We start from the raw sequence: 9,744 nt of genomic DNA, 5'->3' as shown, positions 1-9,744 counted from the left end.
AGTCCAATAATTCTAGGTAAGAACTTGATTCTGGAAGTAAATGGAGTCCCTGATAATTTTTTTAAGAGGAAGGATAATAACAGGAAAAAAAGCAAAAAAACATGGCCAGGCACAGTAGTTCGTTCCTGTAATCCGAGCAGTTTGGGTGACTGAAGTGGGAGGATTGCTTGAGCCCAGGAGTTTGAGACCAGCCTGAGCAACACAGTGAGTCCCCATCTCTATAAATGAATGAATGAATGAATAAATAAATGAATAAATAAATAAGCTGCCTGTGGTGGTGTGCACCTGTGGTCCAGCTACTCGAGAGGCTAAGGTGAGAAGATTGCTTGAGCCCAGAGGTTGCAGTTAGCTGTCATTGCACCACAGCACTCCAGCCTGGGTGACAGAATAAGATGCTGTCTCAAAAACAAAACAAAATGAAACAAACAAACAAAAAGCAACCTGTTCAACTTCTTTTCCTATAAAAGAAAAGTAGCTGAAGGGTCAAGAAAACAAAAATAAACAATCAACAGAAACAAAAATCTGTATCTAATATTTTAAACTAAGCATTCTCAGTGATCTTAAAGCTTCCTTTTGTTTATATTTTATTAGTTAAAAAGTGGGAGAAAAAATGAAAGAAAGGAAGGGAAAGGGGAGAAAGACAAGGAGGAAGGGAGGAAGGAAGGAAAGAAAAGGAAAGGAAAGGAGAAGTCATTGAATTCTATCAGAATACAGAGAATTCACAAAAGAAAAAAATAAGTTATTAGGAAAAAAGCAATTTCATTTTTATCCATTTATGTCAGCAGCATTGTTTCTTAGAGGTGTTGCAGGATAACAGTAATAGGATGACTTCAGAGTCAGAAATACCTGTTGGAATTTTATTCCTAAGTTTTCTTATTTATATATTATAAATTAGTTAAAATCTGAATTTAGGAAAATTGCTGTGCTTTCATTATCCACCCCACCACCCATACACACATACACATCACACACCAATTTGACTTTTAAAAGCCTTATGTAGTGATTTAGTGAATAAATAGATTCAGAGAGATTTTTAAAAAACTAGCATAGTGTCAAAATAAGATTAACATTCAGTGGATACAACAGAGTATTGTTGTTTATTGTCTATCTCTCTCACAATACTGTAAGTCCATAGATGGCAGACAATATGGCACTTTTGTTTAGGGATCTTATGCAAGTGTCTAGAACAATGCGTACCATAGAGTAAGATGGCAATAAATATTTGTTAAACTAGTGAATGAATGGATATGTCAAGAGAATATATATATTTACATCTCATATCTTTTTGCTCTGTTACTCTCTTTAAAAATCAATGTTAACAATTTTACAAGGTTAAAATATGTAATATTTTGATTCAATGTTTCGAAAGTCTGTATTTTATGCTTTACTACAAGAAGAGAAGGAAGCATGGTTAAGGAAAATGCTCTCCAACTACACCTTAAGGCTATTTGATTTAAAGTCTATTTGAGTCTTGATTTTCAATTGCTCTCTGACCTTTTAATTGGCCTCTCTTTTATTAAAGACCTAGATAGTCATGTGTTCTTGTTATTGCGGTAAGCTTGTTGCTTTTCTGCAGCTGGGGAGGAGATTCAGCAAAACAGTGGATTTTCTAATAAATTCAAAATCATTTTTTTTCTGGAATGAGCCAATATTTTTTTATTGGGTCATGTATCTAACAGACATGGTAGCATATGATACCCAAACGAAATCTTCTCACAAATCACCACTTACTGATTCATGCAGGGATAGCCGATTAGGATAACCTAAGTGAAAGATTGAAGGTGGAGGGAGAGGTCGAGGGCCTGTCTATGTTGCAGCACATTTTCAAGAGCCCACCTGGAAGGGAGATTAAATTAGGCTCCCTTTGGAGGAAATTAGGATTCTTTAAGACTCTAAACGTAGCTGGATATTAGAGTGGAGGTCTAATCTTAAACCCAATTTAGAGAACATTAGCCTGCCTCTCTCGAGCCCACGTCTCCAAACGTGAAGCAAGGAATTTTCTGCGAATGAAGGCAAAGACTTCAAGCAGAGGTCACTTCAAATCTGCAGGCAGAGGACAGAGATTTTCTGTCTTTTTCTGTCTCCATCAGGCAACTTTTGCTGGTGATATTGTTCCCAGGCTTGCTTGACAGCCATCTGCATGGGACACTCCCCTGCCTAGGAAGTACAAGAGGGAATGGAAATCTCATTACTGAATGATCCTGTGCTTTCTCAAGATTTGGAAACCATCAAGGTATTTTCCTTTCTTTATAATGCTGATGTGCTCTTAATTTGAGGCAGTGGATAAGAGAAAGAGAAATTCATGTAGAGAATTGTTCCTGACCACACTGATTGCTCAGATATTTTGCCTTCTATTTTCTTTGTGATTAACTGGATGAGGGAAGGATCACGTAGCTTAATAGCATCCAAGGCAAATATTTGCCAGACACAAAAATGGGAATGATAATCCCTGCCCTGATGACGACAATGGTTGTCACAGGATTTGATAATTTAATAAGAGAAGTTCAGATAATTAGGATGTAAAGTGCAAACATCAAAAGGGACAAAACATTCCCATCTATTTGCATCATGAATCACAGCATCCTGAAAGCCTTTGGAGCAAAAGCCTTCACTTTCAGGAACCAGAGGGGTTTGTAGGAGAGAGAGAGAGAGAGAGAAGGGATGGAGGGAGGGAGAGAGAAAGGGAGGGATGAAAAGACAGGAAGTATTTAGGGAGCAAGGCTGCATGTAAACCCATGAAAGCATTTTGCAAGTCCTAAATTAGTAATAATTTCTATAACACATTAATTTTTCTTTAACCGGCCTTGGGCACCTAGAATAATTTTAGTATCTTACTCCCCTGCATGTCAGTGAGATGCTTGTAAATTCATTTTGCCTTATTATGGATAATATGCATGCCAGGAGGGAATTTACTTTTTAACTGCGGTTGGTCTTCCATTCAAACTTGTAATGCCGCTCTGATTTTATGGGCCATGAAATACAGTTTCCACAGCCACCTCCTGCCTCTCTCAGCCTCACTTACACTACTGGTCCATTTTTGTCCTGTTGGACATCAAAGAATACAGTTTTAAACCAAGATTTTGCCTTCTCTTGCATGTTTAAGGAAAAATAATATTTCTTAAGCCTTTATTCATTGACATTGCTTCCATATTCTCCATATACACAACTACCATTTGTAGAGTATTTGCAATGTGCCAGGCAGCCCACTGAAAATTTCCAAAATTATTTCTTTAAATTGGTGCAGTTTGGGGCAGTAGTCATCATAAGCCTTAACTTACAAAGGAGGAAGAAACAAAGGGTGAAAGGGTTTAAACAAGAGTTTGAAAGTGGCAGATAATGGCTTCTAATAATGGTCTAGCTACTTCTTCTTAACACCTTTCCATGCTGTCTCCTCTTACAATAAGCCTCTTTCATGTACAGTTACAGGCTCTAATTTCTCATTTTATATATTTTTTAAATTTCATAATTCATGGTTACTGGAACTTGAAATCTCATATTTTCGTAAAAGAATTACTGAGGTAAATTTGTCCATAAATTCGTCTTTAGCTATATAAGAATAATCGATACCAAAATTTTTCCCTGTAGCTGAAAATCCACATAACTATTCATTAATTCTCATTATAATTAATGTAAAAATGCAGTGTTACTATTAATGGATGTAATTACATACTGTAGATAACTGTAAACTCTATCATTATACTAATGAGATGGAAAACAGTCTCAAAGCAACTAGGAACTTGATAGCAGCTGAAACATCAGGTAACAGCATTTCAGCAGTTATTGGGGACTGGCATAATGCTTGTAATATATTTGAGAACCAGTTCTGTGCCAAATAAAGGTGATATTTTTAAAAGATTAAATACAGTATTGAAACAGAGACGTAAGGGAGTACACCATGCAGAGTTTTACCTCAAAATACTCAGGGGGAAAAAAAAAAAAAAGAATCATTATGGGGCAAGATAAGGTTAAGTGCTCCAGGGTAGGTTGCCAATAGATCCTTCCTTAAATAAGCTAACATCAGAGTTTTTCTTTTAAATGATTTCAAACCCTAAGTAACTACAACAGTGTCTGCCTCCTGCTGTGGTATATAAACGCTTTTGTTTAGGGACAGCTCTGGTGGCCATACCTCTCCAAACTCCTCTCCTCTTTGATTCTTTGCCTTTTTGGCACGATCCTCCTTCAGATCTGGAACAGCTCACACATTCACTGGGGTCTCTGCACAAACACCCCGTCTTCCAAGAGGATACTGGTCTCCCTTGACTACTCTATCTAAACTTCCCTCCCTCCCCTCATCACTCTCATTACATTCAACCTCACTTTTTGTTTTCTTTGTTGTTGTTGTTGTTTTTAGAGAGAGGGTCTTGCTCTTTCTGTCACCCAGGTTGGAGGGAAGTGGCACAGTCATAGCTCACGGTGGCCTTGACCTCCTGGGCTCAAGTGATCCTCCTCTCCCAGGAGATTATAGGTGCCTGCCACCAAGCTCGGCCCTTTTTGTTTTCTTGAAGTCATTTCATTTTACTTTGTTTTTCATTTGTTTGTTCATTCATTTATTTTCTGTAACCTGTGCTTGACTAAAAGCCCCATGATAACAGAGACCATGTTGGTCTTCTCACCTAAACATGCCCAGCCTTTGGCACAGTGGCTGGATCATAACAAAATTAACAAATACTTTCATTTTTTTTTTCTTTTTGAATGAATGGATGAATTAATGATCCATTAGTTATTCCCTCTTATTGAGAAAATGATGCCAAGTCAAAGGCCAATTCCTCTCCATCTTCTCTGGACTACAGCCTCTCTCCACCTCTTCTATGTTGCTCCGGGATTTTGATCCTACAGTTTGGCCATCCCTCTCAATTCCCAGTCATCAAACTCTCTTTATTTACTGGTCTATCCTAAATAACATAGGGCATGATCCCATTTCTCTAATATTTATATATACAAATATAAACATTAAAAATATTATCTTATAGTCCCATATATTTTTATAAACTGTTATCTGAAGAAATTTGCTTCTGAAGGTAAGCTAAAATATGTGTATAACTACTGTCTCTATTTCCTAAGATCCCATTTTATTCTTTCATCCACTTATTTGGTTTAATCTACTTGATTCAATCCAGTCTACTGCTCTGACTATGGATTGCAAGGGTCACTGGAGGCAAATTCAATAGATACTTTGCATCTGCACCTCTCTAGATTACTCAGGTTTTTTTGGCAAGTAGACCATTTTTTTTTTTTTTTTTTTTTTTTTTTTTTTTTTTTTTTTTTTTTTTTGCACTGAGTCTTGCTCTACCACCCAGGTGGGAGTGCAGTGGCGCGGTTGCTTCACTGCAACCTCCTCCTCCTGGGTTCACGCCATTCTCCTGCCTCAGCCTCCTGAGTAGCTGGGACTGCAGGCACCCGCCGCCACTCCCGTCTAATTTTTTTTTGTATTTTTAGTAGAGAGGAGTTTCACCGTGTTAGCCAGGATGGTCTGGATCTCCCGACCATCAGCCCGCCTCAGCCTCCCAAAGTGCTAGGATTACAGGCGTGAGCCACTGCGCCTGACCGAGTAGACCACTCTTCAAATATTTCCTCTCCTGGCCTCCAGATCAGGCCCTTCCCTGGGGCTTCCTTCCACATCTCTGAACTCTTTCCTAGTTTTTTTGCAATCGTCTCTTCTACTATAATTCTTTCTCAGTACAGTACCTGGACTGTACTGGACCTTCTTTCCTTCTCTCTCTCTCTCTCTCTTTCACAGTAACCAATTTAGTTTTATTAAAGGTCTTCACATAATATACTAAACGTTTTTCAACTGTTATTATAATGACCACTTTTAATGGCTATATGTAAGATAATTGTTTGGGTGAGCTAAGCTAAAGCAAGTTTGAGAGATGGCACGTATTCTTGCTTTCATTTGTGATTACTTTATTCTAAGGACAAATTTTTAAGAGGTAATAGTACTTAAAGCTATTACTGAATTCCTTCTGTGTTGTAGACTCTATACTAAATGCATTACAGAGACTTAAAACAGTTAGAATCAAAGTGTGTATAATTATCCTGTATTTTGCTCAGTTAAATAAGTAGCATCTGGAGTTTGAACTCAAGACTGCCTGATTCCAAAGGATGATTTTTATACTATGCCCCATTGCTAACATTTTGAATGGCAGCAATAAGGAAATTTGAGGAACAATATGGGACATGCATTCCAGATGACATACAATCAGACAGATTCTAGAAAATTATCTTACAAATAATTGTTTCCTGATTTAGGCACAAAAAATATTTTTTGAAAATAATGATTTTCAAGTAGTAAAATAAATTAAGAGAAGACGAAAGTAAAAGAAATAAAAATGAACTTTTGTATAATTGTCATTTTCAGATTAAAAATGGTTCTCATGACTTTTATATGACTCTAAAAGTAATAAATGCATCATCTATGTGAATGAAAATCCAATAGGGCACAGAGAAGTTAATATTGTTTATAATAATGGTAGGCTTAATCTACATATGATATTTTATAATATGCTTTTTAAAATTAATGCATGATATAAAGCTTTTCATATCAATAACTATATGACCACATAATCTTCTCATTATACAAACATACTGTCTCTTTTGCTATTTGCACCATTTTTTTCTTTTTGCTATTGTAAACAATGCTGTGATTAGCATCCTTTAAACATGTCCTTGTGAGCCTATCCATTAATTTACTTAGGATAAATTTTTAGCAGTAAAATTACAAGTTCAAACAATATGTTCTTAATTAAAACGGTACATTTCTTACTTAAAGTGAAGAATAAAACACCTAAAGCAATGGCAACAAAAGCCAACATTGACAAATGGGATCTAATTAAACTAAAGAGCTTCTGCACAGCAAAATAGACTATCATCAGAGTGAACAGGCAACCTACAGAATGGGAGAAAATTTTTGCAAACTATCTATCTGACAAGGGGCTAGTATCTAGAATCTACAAGAACTTAACCAAATTTTCAATAAAAAAAGAACAATCCCATCAAAAAGTGGGCAAAGGATATGAACAGACACGTCTTAAAAGAAGACATTTATGTGGTCAACAAACATAAGTAAAAAGCTCATCATCAATGGTCATCAGAGAAATGCAAATCAAAACTACAATGAGATATCATCTCACGCCAGTTAGAATAATGACCATTAAAAAGTCAGGAAACAACAGATGCTGGATAGGATATGGAGAAAAAGGAAGGCTTTTACACTGTTGGTAGGTGTGTAAATTAGTTCAGCCATTGTGGAAGACAGTGTGGCGATTCCTTAAGGATCTAGAACAACCAGAAATACCATTTAACCCAACAATCTCATTACTGGATATATACCCCAAGGATTATAACTCCTTCTACTACAAAGACACATGCACACGTATGTTTATTGCAGCACTGTTCACAATAGCAAAGACTTGGAACCAACCCAAATGCCCATCGGTGATAGACTGGATAAAGAAAATGTGGCACATAGATACTGTAGAATACTATGAAGCCATAAAAAAGGATGAGTTCATGTCCTCTGCAGGGACATGGATGAAGTTGGAAACCATCATTCTCAGCAAACTATCACAAGAACAGAAAACCAAACACCAGATGTTCTCACTCATAAGTGGGAGTTGAATAATGAGAACACATGGACGCAGGGAGGGGAACATCACACACCAGGCTTGTTGCGGGGTGGAGTGCTAGGGGAGGGATAGCATTAGGAGAAATACCTAATGTAGATGACGGGTTGATGGGTGCAACAAACCACCATGGCACGTGTATACCTGTGTAACAATCCTGCACATTCTGCACATATATCCCAGAACTTTAAGTCGTTTAAAAAAAAAAAAAAAAAGAAATACAAATGTCCAGGAAATATGAAAATATATTGGACTTCTCTGTCTTCTTTTTATCTTTTATTTTAAGTTCAGTGGTACATGTGTGGGTTTGCTACATAAGTAAACATGTGTCTTGGGGGTTTGCTGTACAGGTTATTTCATCATCCAGGTATGAAGCTTAGTACCCAATAGTTACCTTAATTTCTATGTGAATTCACTCATTAAAAAATAACAGCTAGAATTCTATTTCCAGGAGAAAATGTTTTTGTTTCTGGACTTGTCTCTTCATTCGCTTTTTCCATATCAGCACTTACAGTCATCTTGCCATGAAGATATGACCACCCAAGTGAATAACAATGAAAATTGATATTTGCCACAATGTTCTACAAGATCCCATATGATTTTTCCACTATCTCTTTCTCCAACTCTATCTCATGTTAAATTTCCTTTCTCCCACTGCAACCTGACAACAATTTAATTTTTTCCAAATTAGTCAAGCTCTTTTCCAGCATGAGGATCATCTGCCCTGTGATCCGATGTTAACTCTCTTTATTTCTCTCCTGACCTGCCTAATTTTTCTTTTGTCCTTTAAATGTTAGCTTAAATTCCTTTTCTTTTTAATTTGAGGACCTCCTGCCTAACTCAATGAAATTAGGCTCCTTTAATATTTCCTTTCATAGAACATCAAAATGTTTCCTCACAGTAGTTCAGATATCTTTATTTCTTATAGTGTCTCTGTATGATTTAGAAAAATATTTCTCCCCCAAAAGATGCATTGAAAAATGTCAAGGGCATCCAATAAGCTTTTGCTGAATAAGCAACTCTGTGACCCAAGTTTGTGAAAATATTGAGATTATTTATTTTTTTCTTCCTTTTTTCACAGTAGACAGGTATACAGTCTTCCAGCACCAAGTGTGTAAGGAGAGGATGATTTCACACATTTGCTAAATCCCCTTCTATGAATGATAATTTAATAGTCTATTATCTCCTGGTATCATTGCCTGAAAAACATGTTTTCTTTTCTTTCCAGGTGTATTCAGGAAACATAATTTTGCCCCTATAGTTGAGGACAAGCATATATTCAAAATCTCTGGAAAACGTGAGGTTGCATTTGGTTATTATCTATGTCATAAGTGTAAGAGGTATTGAGATATTCCAGAATTATATATTGAATTTCATTCGAATGGTTACAAAAAGAATTTGTTTCCAAATGTATGTTTAGGAGAAAGGGCAATGGGGAACATATTGGGAATCTTATTTCTAAACATATCTGTCTTGTGAGTATAATAGAGTCTCAGCCTACAGTGATACTTCCCAAATTGTTCACAGGGAATGGGAAAAAGCTGGACATGAGCAAAAATAGCAGACTAAGGATTCCATGAAAATTAAGAGATGATTTGATTCTCTTTGAAAGTAGAACTTTATAAGACTTACCACCACAAGGGATATGATTTGACAATCTTGCAGAAACACTGTTGGTGCAAATAAATGGGATCATGTTTTTGTTCCTGCCCAGAAATGTCATTAGCTAGCAATTAACCACTCAAAGGCTATAAATATCAGCCTTTATAATCAGGAGAAGATATGTGATTTTGATCTAGTTGCTTCAGATTTCAGATTCTCGGTTTCTTAATATGTAGAATGATGATAAAAATAACATTTATTTGATTGGCATTGCATAGAAATTTATGAAAATAATATCCCATAATATCTAATCAATTAACAAAATTCAACAGTATTTTACTTCCTTTATTCCTGCCTAATTCTTTCTATGTCCTTATTCTGGCCCCTCATAAGCAGTGGACAAAATGAAAGGGCACAATCACCCTTCTTTGCCATAGGTCCTGTCTCCTATTCCACAGATAAAAACTTTAGCTTCCTTTTCAAATTCCAGCAACCACTTATTCTTGTTTTCCAGTCAGGA

At 36.3% G+C, this 9,744-nt stretch overlaps 1 protein-coding gene across 1 annotated transcript in view; it reads right to left on the bottom strand.

Annotated features, from left to right (window-relative positions):
* Positions 1–445: 445 nt before the first annotated feature.
* Positions 446–9,744, bottom strand: part of CDH8 (cadherin 8) — a 410,980-nt gene continuing 401,681 nt past the window's right edge. The window contains exon 14 of the mRNA XM_031658177.1: positions 446–458. The gene's annotated coding sequence lies outside the window, so the exon portion shown is untranslated. The remainder of the gene's footprint in view (positions 459–9,744) is intronic.

Source organism: Papio anubis, chromosome 18 (genome assembly GCF_008728515.1).
Source record: "Papio anubis isolate 15944 chromosome 18, Panubis1.0, whole genome shotgun sequence".
NCBI classification, from domain to species: Eukaryota; Metazoa; Chordata; class Mammalia; order Primates; family Cercopithecidae; genus Papio; species Papio anubis.
This window is presented reverse-complemented; position numbering and strand designations above follow the sequence as displayed.